At 39.1% G+C, this 14,437-nt stretch overlaps 1 protein-coding gene and 1 long non-coding RNA gene across 10 annotated transcripts in view; both read left to right on the forward strand.

Moving 5' to 3' along the window:
* LOC147138033 (discs large homolog 1-like protein) overlaps positions 1 to 14,437 on the forward strand; it is a 184,438-nt gene that overhangs the window by 128,589 nt on the left and 41,412 nt on the right. The window lies entirely within an intron of this gene.
* Positions 9,763 to 13,629, forward strand: LOC147138034 (uncharacterized). The gene is made up of 2 exons (XR_015089072.1): positions 9,763 to 10,422; positions 11,663 to 13,629. It is a non-coding gene; the product is annotated as an uncharacterized LOC147138034 (long non-coding RNA).

Consider the following 14,437-nt stretch of genomic DNA (forward strand, 5'->3'; position numbering starts at 1 on the left):
TCTCCTTCACTGTCTTTCTGATTTGATTGCCATGTACTGTAACTACTGTGTTTATTTATATGCATATATTCTTATACTAATATACTAATACAAATACACAGTGTATGTATATATATATATATATATATAGATATGTACATTTATATACATGTGTATATATATATATATGCATATATATGTGTGTATATATATATATATATATACACGCACACACACACACATATATATATATATATATATATATATATATATATATATATATATATTAGGGCTGTCAGTTTAGTACGTTATTTTCGGCGTGATCAAGGCTGCTGGTCACCACGATCTATACATGTATATTTTTAAAAAAGCTTTAAAGTAGAGGAGGCGTGACATCTGCTTCGAAATATTGATGATGAGGATGAATTGCTCGCCTGACACACGGCTGAGTCCCCCTGCCCCGGTGATAGTCATGACATACGTGTTGGTAGTGTAACCCTTAAAAGTTGTTCTTCCTTGTCTTCGGAGGCCGTGGTATGGTGGGTTATAATACAGGTTTGACTTCATATATTTCTTCTGGCGTCTTCATTGCTAAAGAAATCTGACACGGCAGGACAGCGTTTTGTTGCGTCTTTATTCAGACATGAGCCTCGCTCTAAATCACCTCTCTTTCATTTCTTCTTCGCTCAGGAAATACGCCGCACCAAACCAACTCAAAAAGGATACTAAAATACTTTTTCACAATATAAATAAATAAATATATCTTCACAAAACAATTTTGCAGCATTGTAGAAAAACAATAAATACAAAATAATATATGCAATCCCCAAATTACTATAAAAAATGAAAATACTAATTGTAAACTAAATTAATCATGTGTTCCAGTAATACATACCAGACAGTCGAAATCAATAAACTAATAAGCTTTTGTGGAGCTTGTTGACATAATTCAATGTATAAAAAAGTAGACTTACACACGCAGCGCAAGAGCCGCACAATCTCAGCGGTCAACAACTATTTCTCATTCAATTATCTTACATAATTTACATTAAAAGATACCCACCCAAAACAACAGAATTTTAACAAGCAAAACCTTTATTAGACACTCGAGCAACAAGTGATAATCTCTTATTCGAAGTCATTGCCAGAGCGCAATAAAAGTGACATATGTGAAAAATGACTGCTCTCGTAGTTCTAAAACCAAGCGGAGAACAACACCAATGTAAATAATTGTGTGTGCACGCGTGTGTGGGTGCGTGTGTGAGCGTGTGTATGTGTTTGAAAGGGCTGAGGGGTTGTTTGCGTGAGTTAGTCAAGTCAAGTCAAATTCATTTATATAGCCCTTAATCACAGGAAAGTCTCAAAGGACTCCACATATGCACCAGATCATATACACGACATCCCCTGATCTTAAGCCCCAGCAGGGCAAGGAAAAAAAAAAAAAAAAAAACATCTGGGGAAAAGTGAGAAACCTTGAGAAGGGACCACAGATGGGGGAATCCCCCTTCCAGGATGATCAGGCTGCAATGGATGCAGAGTGGGCAACATTGAACACACATTATAGTACTATACAGTGTTTGTTAAAGTGATGTGAAAGTTAATCAAATGAAGTGTTGCAGGAAGATGACATTGATGAAGTGAGCAGGGACCAAATGGTCGTCAATATAGAAATCTCCATAACAGCGCCTCCGAGGATGTGGTCAGCCTCCAATCTTGTAGCAGTCAGTTGCTGTTGGATCGAGAGCAAAAGCAACCTCCAATTCGGTCGTCATCACCTAATTCCCAAGCCTGGGAAAAGGGGGCAGAAAAAGAATAGAAGCGGCAGTAAAGAGGCCAAAACAAACAGTTAAACTAAACACAGAATCATACAAATAAGTCTTAAGTTGTGTTTTAGACATTTCTACTGAGGTAGTGCCTATTAATATCCGCGGGTAGGGCATTCCAAAGCATCGGTGCCTGAATAGAAAACACTCTAGAGCCTGCAAACCTCTTTTTGGCTATCGGGATCACTAAAAGGCTGGCATTTTGTGACCGAAGGTTTCAGATCAGAACATATGGTATCACTAAGTCGATGAGATAGGAAGGTGCTAAGCTGTGCAGTATTTTGTAGTTAAGTAGCAAAACCTTCAAATCGCATCTCAAGTGGACTGGGAGCCAATGCAAATTGGCTAATATCGGAGTAATATCATCGAACTTTCTTGTCCTTGTCAAGACCGCATTTTGGACTAACTGCAGACTTTTGATACTAGACATGGGAAGACCAGAGAGCAAAACGATACAATAATCGAGGCGAGACGTAACAAACGCGTGAATTAAATTGTCTGCATCACTATTCGACAGAATTGGAAGAATTTTAGCAATATTACGGAGATGGAAAAAATGTGGTTCTAGTAATATTCTTAATGTGCATTTGAAAAGACAGAGTTGGGTCGAATATAACACCAAGATTTTCTGTTGAATGACTTTGGGTAATAGTACGTTTATCGAGCCTCAGAGTGGTGTTCATAAATAGGTGCCGATGACGAGCAGGGCCAATAATCAACATCTCGGTTTTATCTGAGTTAAAAAGCAAACAATTGAGAGACATCACTTGTTTAATCTCGGCAAGGCACGCCTCTAAATTACAGCAATTAGCCGGGTTTGTTATCTCGAGCGGCATATATAATTGGGTATCGTCAGCATAACAATGAAAACTAATGTTATATTTACGTATATCACCAAGCGGAAGCATGTAGATGCTAAACAATAGGGGTCCTAGTACGGATCCCTGCGGGATTCCACATGTAACTTTACAAAACTCAGAAGTCGCATTGCCATGAATTACACGGTGCGTCCTTTCTGAGAGGTAAGAATTAAACCAAGAAAGTGCTGAGCATGAGATACCAACACATCCTTCAAGGCGTTCTAATAGTATGTTATGATCGACAGTGTCAAAAGCAGCACTAAGGTCAAGTAAGAGTAGTATTGATGAGGTGTCGGAGTCCATAGCTAGGAGAAGATCATTAGTCACTTTAGCAAGAGCCGTCTCAGTAGGGGGATGGGCTTTAAATCCTGACTGAAGAATTTCAAATTGAGTATTAGCGGCCATATAGTCACTAAGCTGTTGCGCTACAACTGTTTGGAGAATTTTCCCAATAAAGACGAGATTTGAAACCGGCCTATAATTACTGAGGTTCTCTGGATCAAGGTTTGGCCGCTTAAGCAGAGGTCGAATAACAGCGGTTTTAAAAGCTCCTGGTACAGTGCCCGAGGTGAGTGATAAGTTAAGTTGATATTTAAGACAGAGGGTCCTGGGATTGTAAACAATCTTTGATCAATTTAACAGGAAGCGGGTCGAGCACGCAAGTTGTCTGTTTTGCTGCACCAACTAATTTTGTTAGGCTTTCAAGAGATACTATTTTAAAAAGAGATAGTGTTGTCAGGTATCAGCCATAATACCCGTACTAGCATCAGTATTCACGGAATTCAACAGGGTTTTAGGAGTGGTGTCCTTAATCTCGTCCCGAATGCGCTCAATCTTCTGCGTAAAGAATTGCATGAAGTCATCGGCTGAATGAGAGGAGCTATTGGAGGTCGGCAGCTGTTGCGTTAGCATTGCCACTGTATCAAATAAATATTTAGGATTTCTTTTATTTAGAACAATTAATCTGGAAAGGTAATTAGTTTTGGCTAAGGCGTTTGCTTCTTTACATATTAGTAAGCTATCACACCGTGCCTGATAGAAGACCTCAAGTTTAGTCGCACGCCATTTGCTCTCTAGCTTCCTACATGATTGTTTAAGTGAGCGGGTTTCCTCAGTAAACCACGGAGTAGGCCGTTTGGGATGAGTTTTATGTCTTAATGGTGCAACGGAGTCAAGCGCATTTAACAGAGCAGCATTAAAATCATTTGTGTCAATCGAACCAATATAGCTCGGAAACGAAGCAGTTGCCAGGGGCAGTAGCTCAGACAGCGCAGCGGTGGTTGAAGAACTAATATTTCGGTTGCTAAAGCTTGGTTGGTAAGGACGATGGTAATGAGGCCGCACTTCAAATTTTATAAAGTAATGGTCAGACATAACAGTAGTATATGGTAACACCATTACATTTGAGCATGCTAAACCTCGGGTTAGTACCAGTTCTAAAGTATTACCATATTTATGTGTCGCTTTGTCAATTATCTGCGTGAAGTCAAAGCTATCAATTATTGTCTGAAACGCCGCTGTAAGTGGTTCCGACGGGAGATTCATATGAATGTTAGTCACCCATAATCACTATATTATCTGCATGAGTTACCAAATCAGCCAAAAACTCAGAGAACTCATCTAAAAATCCAGGTACGAGCCGGGGGGATGGTAAATAACTGTGAGAAAAAACGCCAATGAGGCTATAGATCACATAATGAGCACTTCAAATGTTTTAAAGGCGTCACTAGGATGTGTGCTAAGTTTAAAATCAGATTCATAAATAAGGGCTAACCCCCACCTTTCTTATGAGGGTGCGCAACATGTGTACTAACGAAGTTTGGAGGCGAGGCCTCATTTAGCGGTAAAAAATGATCAGGTTTTAACCAGGTCTCGCAAAGCCCAATCATGTTCAGTTTATGGTCTTTTATGAGGTAATTAACTAACAGGGCTTTCGAAGAGAGTGATCTAATATTAAACAGACCGAGTTTCAGTAAAATAAGTGTATCCGGATAATTGCCCATAATAGGATTCCTAATCATAATATTAATAAGCTTGCATTCCCTGGGTCCTGTATTGTACCTCGAACAACTATAAACGCGGCGGGAGGGTACGACTGTCGGAATATGATAGTTATTTATCGGCTCTTGAGTACTATTATTATCATATTGCACCACCTCTGTAGAAACAATATCGCTATGTGATGCAGGAATATGTGGTGTGTACGGCTCTAATCTAAATAAAAAAACTATGTGTGTTGTCAGAGTCTAGCATAGCGCTAGTTAACTCTAGCCTTACAGACTCCATACCCGTTCTTACAGGCTCGCTGATCGCCTGTAACCCGACCTGCTCCAATGTGAACTGTCATAATAGGCTCAAACAGTAATCTATATTTCTAGAAAGAGTGATGGCGCCTTCCCAGTTAGGGTGAAGGCCGTCCACCTTAAGCAGGTCGGGTTGGCCCCAATTATCTACAAACTGCAGTCCCTGCTCACTACAAAAGCTAGCCAGCCACCGGTTAAGCGAGAATAATCTGCTAAACCTCTCATCATTGCCTCTCGCAGGCAAGGGGCCAGAGACAATTACTCAATGCCGACTCATCTTTCTAGCGAGATCACAAGTCCTAGCTATGTTCTTCTTTGTGATCTCTGATTGCCTCATCCTAGTATCATTGGAGCCGACGCGTATCACTATGTCGGAGTACCTAGTTGTTGTTTGCCCTGTGCTGATGTCTAGTCCTTTTGCGAGTCAGCTCCCTAAGATTAGCTTCAATGCTCTGGCCCCAGGAATACACATTACGGTGGCTGGATTTTTTATCTTAATGTTATGGGTAATGGAGTCACCTATTACTAAAGTGCGGGAGCCAGTAGACCGAGGTGGAATGGGACTAGCTAACGGGATGAATCTGTTATGCGTCTGAACAGGCTCACCGCGATTAGCAGGCCGCTAATGCTAACCGGACAAGCCGGTTGGCTACAACCCATACTAACAGTTGTGTCCACCACAACTACAGTTACCACATTATTCTGCTCTAGCTGACGGACATATCCCTCTATCAGGGAAAGCCTTTCAATGAGATGAGCACAAGTGGTGCACGAAGACATAGTTGCGTGTCGTCGCCCGGTGGATGAAGGCAGTTGAGCAGCTGAAGGGTAGCCGAGGAAGCCCGAGTTGTTGTGCGGCCGAGACTGATGGAATCGGCGATCCGCTGCTTCCAAAAAATCTTCAGACTAGTCTCCAAAAAAAGAAGAAAGTCATAGGATGCGGGGGGAAAAAGACTCGCTCGTTCGTTCGTCCCTCCGGCGAATCTGCGGCGAGTCGGTGAGTCGGCGCGTGTGGCTACTTCCTAAGGTGGAGCTGCTACAATGCGCTAATTAACTTGAATCCAATGCTTGTTTTTTCAACTGAAGGGAAAGTCAACCCAAACATTTTTTTTCAAGAATATGTTCTATATATGTATATATATATATATATATATATATATATATATATATATATATATATATGTATGTATATATATATATATGTATGCATATATATATATATATGTATATATATAGATGTATATATATAGATGTATATATATATATATACATATATATATATATATATATATATATATATATATATATATATATATATATATATATATATATATATGTATTAGGGATGTGCGCGACTAGTCGTTTAACCGTTTGACCGTCTACGATTTATTAAACGTTTAGTATTTTATTAGTCGGTTAAACACTGCATTAAGTATCACGCATCTTGTTCCTCACGCCTCTGCCTCTGTCAACAAGCTGAGCACCAAGAGAGAGAATTGCTCCCCTCTCCCCCACCCACACGCATACATTGGAAGGGGAGGGGACACTAAGTTTATTGAGGAAAAGTAAACTTCTGAAAATATGGATGTTTGTTTGTCTTTGTGTGCCCTGCGATTGGCTGGCAACCAATTCAGGGTGTCCCTCGGATAGACTCCAGCACGCCCGCGACCCCTGTGAGGATAAGCGGTATGGATAATGGATGGATGGATGTATATGGTACCGCTCTAGCTGTTATGAAACGCGCAATATAAATAAAATTGTATTGTATTGTATATATGTATATATATATATATATATATACATATATATATATATATATATATATATGTATATGTATGTATGTATGTATGTATGTATGTATATATATGTATGTATGCATGTATGTATGTGTATATATGTATATATATATGTGTATATATGTATATATGTATATATATATATATATGTATGTATATATATATATATATATATATATATATATATATATATATGTGTGTGTATATATGTATGTATGTATATATATATATATATATATACATATATATGTATGTAAATAAATATATATATATATATATGTTTCTATATATGTATATGTGTTGCGGTTGATCAGATTTTTTGATCGGCAATATAAGCCTTGGGTCAAATATTCAATTCACATAATTTTTCACAAAAATCTGTGGCCGATCGATTGGAACATCCCTAATATATATTTATATGACCAATGCCAAGTCAGTCACATTGAAATCACAGGCAATTTTCTCATCTGAATAGGTTGTCTGTAACATTGTTTCAGTGAATTTTGCCATAGAATTTACAGCTCTCGGGGAAAAAAATTTCAGAGCATCGAACAATTAAAGTGCTTGAGTAGCTCGGAGGTAGAAAACCGCTACACAATTGAAAAGCCCATTTACCAAAAGAAAAATAGGACTTCAAAAATCAAGAATGAACTCTTTCACAATCATTTTGATATTCACCGAAAAAAATCCCCAAACACTTTCATTTCTTTCCATCTCAATGCCTTGTTTGCATGTAATTTGTTGGCATAAAATTCTAATTTTGTAGTGGCCTCTTACGTTTTTTTGTTTGCTTTTTCCAGAGCTTTGGAGTAAGTAGTACTATACTGCACTGTGTTGGTTCAAGTAATTACCTATGAAAGATTATTTAGTATGACTGAAATGCTGTTATTTAATTAGTCTCATTCAAATGCAAACCACTGTGAGGCTGAACTCTATAGTACCCCTGAGGAAAAATCATTGGTGGTGTGAAGCTTTACAGCTGCATGCGGTTGCTACAAGAACATGATACGACACTGACATCTACTGGGCAGCACATGGTTATATATTGTCTTCAACTCTAGTGCCTGCTTCTTCACATCCATGGTGCATATAAAAAGTCTATGCACCACTGTAAAAAATTCCATGTATCTGTGATGAAACAAATTAGACTGTTTGATAATTTCCAAACTTTTTCCATCTTTTTAAATTAAAACAAAGTGTAATATTTTAATGAGGGGATGTAACAATAAACTAGATGGTTGCCCGAGTGTGCACACCCTCTTAGTACTGGGAATGTGGCTGTGTTTACCCAATACATTTAAACTTGTGTTAATTGGGAGCCAGCACACACACCAGCTCTGTTTAAAGTGCCTCTGATTTACCACAAATGAATTTAAGATGTTATACGTTGTTATATTAGGGCTTTTTAACCCACTGTAGTAGGCTTTTATACAGTTAAGATCAACTTTTTCATGTTGTCAGTTCCGTTGTCCTCCCTTCTAATCTTATGTTGTTTTATCTTTTTTTGGATGCGTCATCAAAGGCTGCACGTGCGTCATTGACTCAAAACAACGAGAAACACACGTGTGGGTGTGAAGATTTGTTTTGTAGCATGGATCAGTTAGTATGGCTACAACCCATACTAACAGTTGTGTCCACCACAACTACAGTTACCACATTATTCTGCTCTAGCTGACGGACATATCCCTCTATCAGGGAAAGCCTTTCAATGAGATGAGTGCAAGTGGTGCACGAAGACATAGTTGCGTGTCGTCGCCCGGTGGATGAAGGCAGTTGAGCAGCTGAAGGGTAGCCGAGGAAGCCCGAGTTGTTGTGCGGCCGAGACTGATGGAATCGGCGATCCGCTGCTTCCAAAAAATCTTCAGACTAGTCTCCAAAAAAAGAAGAAAGTCATAGGATGCGGGGGGAAAAAGACTCGCTCGTTCGTTCGTCCCTCCGGCGAATCTGCGGCGAGTCGGTGAGTCGGCGCGTGTGGCTACTTCCTAAGGTGGAGCTGCTACAATGCGCTAATTAACTTGAATCCAATGCTTGTTTTTTCAACTGAAGGGAAAGTCAACCCAAACATTTTTTTTCAAGAATATGTTCTATATATGTATATATATATATATATATATATATATATATATATATATATATATATATATATATATATATGTATGTATATATATAGATGTATATATATAGATGTATATATATATATATATATATATATATATATATATATATATATATATATATATATATGTATTAGGGATGTGCGCGACTAGTCGTTTAACCGTTTAACCGTCTACGATTTATTAAACGTTTAGTATTTTATTAGTCGGTTAAACACTGCATTAAGTATCACGCATCTTGTTCCTCACGCCTCTGCCTCTGTCAACAAGCTGAGCACCAAGAGAGAGAATTGCTCCCCTCTCCCCCACCCACACGCATACATTGGAAGGGGAGGGGACACTAAGTTTAGGGAGGAAAAGTAAACTTCTGAAAATATGGATGTTTGTTTGTTTAAATACATTTAAACTTGTGTTAATTGGGAGCCAGCACACACACCAGCTCTATTTAAAGTGCCTCTGATTTACCACAAATGAATTTAAGATGTTATACGTTGTTATATTAGGGCTTTTTAACCCACTGTAGTAGGCTTTTATACAGTTAAGATCAACTTTTTCATGTTGTCAGTTCCGTTGTCCTCCCTTCTAATCTTATGTTGTTTTATCTTTTTTTGGATGCGTCATCAAAGGCTGCACGTGCGTCATTGACTCAAAACAACGAGAAACACACGTGTGGGTGTGAAGATTTGTTTTGTAGCATGGATCAGAGTTTTTGAATAGTTTCAAACAATATCAACATGCCTAGCTGGAAAGGGGTTAACATTATTCTCAATTCCAAGAGGAAGCGGATCATTTCAGAAACACCGGATGAACCTGTGGTGCACAGACTGCATCCAGGAGATCAGGGATGCCTGCATTTGCAATGCTCATTTCATATCTGGTAAGTTATCTAGGCCATTTGATTTAATTAACTTCTATATCTTGAAATGTTGAGTAAGTGGTCAGGAACTGTGGATAATGGCAAGGTGTTTGCTACTAGTGCTAGCTAGTAACTAGTAGCAGTTAGCTATTAGCTTTGATCCAGACTAGCTCCATGTAACTTAAGATCTTAATTTGTTAGCGTTAATGTTGGTAAGGTTTACCTTTACCTCAACAATTTAAGTCACGAGCTGGTGATGGATGGCTTATGTATGTCTTTCTTTTTACAAGTGACGTCACTGGATGACAAGAGTTCTGATTTTGCGCTCTCTAATTTTCTTACACAAAACAAAAAAATAACCCCAAGGCAAAGACTGAAAGGTAAGATCTAGCTAGTTATTTGTGTTTTGCATAAACTAATGACAGTATTAACTCATTACCAATGTTTTACCCCGTTTGCTATCAAGCAAATGAAACTATATTTCTTATAACTAAGATGGGATCTGTAAGTGAGAAATGGATCGATTTCCAGTATTTCTGTTCATCTATTGAGGTTTTTTTTTTTTGTTTGTTTGTTTTTTTAATGTGAAGGTACCATAGAAAAAAGAAACATTGTGAAAGAGTTTCGGTTGCTCCACCAAATCCACCTACTCATACTCCAGAGGAAGTCACCTACATGACTCACAGTCCTGGTTAGTGTAGCTGATATAGTTTCATTTCATTTTTCTGCATCATGTGATGGTTCAACAATTTAAGGTCCTCTCCCCTTATGCTGATCCCAACAGTCATTCATATCTCTGCTCCATTGATCCCAACGTTCCTCCTCTCTTGTTCTCAAAACACCCCTTCTTCTCCTCTTCAGTTGTCAATAGACTTTCCACCGATATAATAACCGTGTGTAAAATTGGTCGATATTTTACATTTTATGCAAAATTGTTGATCACCTATAATGTCATAAAATGTGCAATCTATCAACATCGGCATTCATCGCATCCTTGAAATAAGACATTACAGCAAACGCAACCTCGTTCAGTCTGGAGTCGTTCTGTGCTGCCATATAGTTGCACAAAGCCCCAAAGCTTATCTGTTTTAAGCCTTGTCATGCGGCTTCTTAGCAGAAAGACTTGGTGCTGGGAAGCGGAAGTTCTGCCTCTGCGCACTCGACCATCAACCTCTAAGTAATAGTGTTCGTGGATATTTTTATTTTTTTTTTTTTGACTGGTAAAAGAACTAGCCACAGTATGTGTGTTTTGTTTTTAATTTTAGCAACTCTTTAATTCAAAATAGCTTTCATCACTCAGCCTACGTTACATGACTTTCACACATTCAGATACCAGCAGGCGGGCATTGTTTGTTTGAACTCACACGAAAAAATAGCTCTGTTGTTGGCCACGAATGAAATATTTTTTTTCCTAAGCAATTATATGATATGGTCATGCCAAGCTTTTGTTGAGCTATTCTCCCGCCGCGATTACATAACTTGTCAATACAGTTTATGTAGATATTGCAGAATCTGTATAGCATACAGTTTGTAAAACTGGACAAAGTAATCAATGCAATCTGTGGGCATCATCCGGGACTTGAGCAGGATCACAATATGAAGCGAGAAACTTGTAGCTGGTAAGAAAGTAAGACGTGTTTACAGCTGTTAAACCAAGATAACATTTTTGCTATGGGGGATGAGTGTAGAGTAAATATAGGTGTTTAAATAGATATACTGCGCCATCTCCTGGCCAAATCGATGATTATCAGCTTTTTTTCTAACTACCTGATCAACTCCAAAACCCTGATAGTGTAAAGTCTAGTTATCAAAACTCATCTTCTATGTCAGACTTCATTCACTCTCAGGTGTGTATCATCCTAGCAGCATTTCACCGTTTTTATTATGAGGTTGTGAAGAATATGTGCTAACTGTACTCTTTTCTGCTGAAGCTGAAGAGGACACCGCAGTCACGAGAACAGAACACGTTGATCATGCCAACCTTCAGGAAGATTGTCAACAGCTACGGGATGAAAATAAGAGACTGAAAGAGCATCCTAAAAAAATTGTTTTCTTACTCAAATATCAAATTCAACATGGTACAATTGTCGCTTTTCACTGGAATTACATGTGTGTTCTTTGACTGGTTGTGCACTAAAACGACAGGTATTGTAAAATATTCAGTAAGAAACTCTGCATGATCATAGACCGATTGGTAACTGGGCTTTTACTTGTATAGCGCTTTTCTACCTTAAGCCCGGCACACATGAGGCCCCATAGGCCCTCATTCGCATTTAGACCTTGGTATTTCGTCATCCGCACTGCATCCGCAGGGGCATTTTTTGAGCATGAATTGTGCTGCGCCATCAGTGCCAAGTATGAAACATGATTGATTATTTAGGCGCTCTACCGTCATTGGTTTGAGGTGTGCAGGGCACAGGAGCAACCGCACACTGCTATCATCCACGGCGCATGTACTCAGATTATGCTAAATATGGCTGCGCCCTGTGAGTACATTTCAGAGGCTCTCCTGGAGGATAAATTAGTTGAACTTTGGCAAGATTAAGCCTGCCTTTACGAGTTCAGGTCCCCAGAATACGGGACAAGAAAATGTAAGAGATCGTTTTTAGCCTCTCCCAACAAGGTTGTCGCTATCATGAATGGTCACATGATCCAAATACATGATCAGCTATGCCAAGAGTGGGCAGAGAGAGAGTGCCTTGTGTGCAGGGAACCGCACCATCGGGTCTTGGGAGCCATCTGCACCCGAAGCCATGGTGCGCTGGGCTTGAGGTACTCAAAGGCCTTTAACACAGGTTTCTCAATCACCTATTGATAACCCAGCATCAGGAGCAACTGGGGGTTCAGTATTTTGTTCAAAGACACTTCAACATGGTCACAATGGTCGGGGATCGAACCCCCACAGTCTTGGTTGGGAGACCACCACTCTACCACTCAGCCTTGCCGTGTGTTGATGAAATTAAGGCTGGGCCTAACTTGCACTGATATAGGTTTAAGGTCTCGACAGCTACCTTATCTAACATTTGTTGAAGCTGGGTTTCTGGTAAGGCCCTTAAGCAGCTTATTGAATGACCAAGTAAAGAAGCTACACTAAGGTATTCTAAACAATTTTTTTTTTTTTCTTTCAGTATTTTAGAAACCAGAGTTGGGCATTCCGCCTATGTGACGGACTGGTCCGTTTATCTGCCCATGACGGTTGCCCATTATGTAGGCGATAAACGATAGACGGGAACCTTAAAAAAAATAAACGGATTAAGCATAGTCTTTTTTCCGTCTATGTCATCGTAAACCACGGAAACCACGCTGCAGACGGATGACAAATAACGGACGCTCAATTTTTAGTATCATACCCAGCTATGATTAGGACCCATTATCTGTCCAAAAACATGCCTGATGTAAAATACACAAATCAAGCAGCAAATTTACCTGCATCAAACTAAACAATAATCATCAATGTTAGGTTATAGACGATTGCATAGACGGGTGAAAATCCACTTCCGCTTATGCTTTATCCGTCTTTTTTTTTTCCCATTTGTCGTTTATCACTGGCAAAATGGCATCCGTCATAGATGGATAGATGGACCGGTCCGTCACATAGGCAGAATGCCCTGCTCTAGTAGCCCAGCGGCAGACGAAGGCGATAAACGGACTGGGAAATTTATGTATATAATATTTTGCACTTGTATTTCTTTACTTTAAAAAGTTTTCTATTAATGTTGTCAACATTCATTCTAGTAATTTTTGTAACCTGCTTTTGTTTTCTCTGCTTTGCTTTTAAATGTTGTTAACTGTTGTGATTGTAAATGCTTGTAGGTGTTGTCTTTGCTTGTGTGAAGCACATTGTGTTGCCTTGTGTATGAAATGTGCTGTATAAATAAAACTCGCTCGCCTTGCCTAATTGATATACCCAAAATGTTCAAGCCAAAGTTAAGTGATGTCATAAAATAGATTTACATTTCCATTAATACACCCAGTAATATGACTTTCAGGTCCCAGTCATAGTCAAACTATAAACAAAATGACACCATGAAATATTTAATCACTCGTGCTCGAAGTATTTCATTTATCTCTGAGGATTGGGATGGGCGAACTTCTGCCAAGAGGATATCAAAGAAGTCTGGAATTTATGATATTTTAGAATTTAATGATGAGATTCTGCCAGATAGGGGGGTTCTTATTGCAGAGGAACTTGCGTCACATGGTGCTAAACTTGGCACACCAGCTTTTACTAAAGGCAAAAGGAAATGTTCTGCACAGGAGGTCGACACATCAAGTCAACTGTCTTGTGTCAGGATACATGTCGAGCGTGTTATAGGGAGATTGAAGAACTTCCGAATTTTACCAACAAGAATTCCAGTGTCACAAGCTGACCTTTTTGATATTATTTTGCCAAAGTGTTTTTCCGAAGAAATAAGTGCTCTGAATTGCAAGAACTTTAAGTCATGCCCACTAGTTGAAACGTGGCATTCTGATTAATGTTGTCTTTGTGGAATATGAGTTAAACAGTAAAATCAACCCGTTTTTAGCCATCTCAGGCGGCCCATTTTGTCACTGTCGACTGAAAATGACATCACAGTTGCTGAAGGATCAGATAACGACAAATCGCGGCTCAGCTTCAGAAAACAGGTGAGATATGATGGGTCGTTACATGAGCATTGAGCAACTGTGATGTCCATCTTCAGTCGACAGAAGTGGCAAAATGACCG

The sequence above is a fragment of the Filicampus tigris genome, chromosome 12, assembly GCF_054856515.1.
Source record: "Filicampus tigris isolate MCC_2025a chromosome 12, RoL_Ftig_1.0, whole genome shotgun sequence".
Classification (NCBI taxonomy): domain Eukaryota; kingdom Metazoa; phylum Chordata; class Actinopteri; order Syngnathiformes; family Syngnathidae; genus Filicampus; species Filicampus tigris.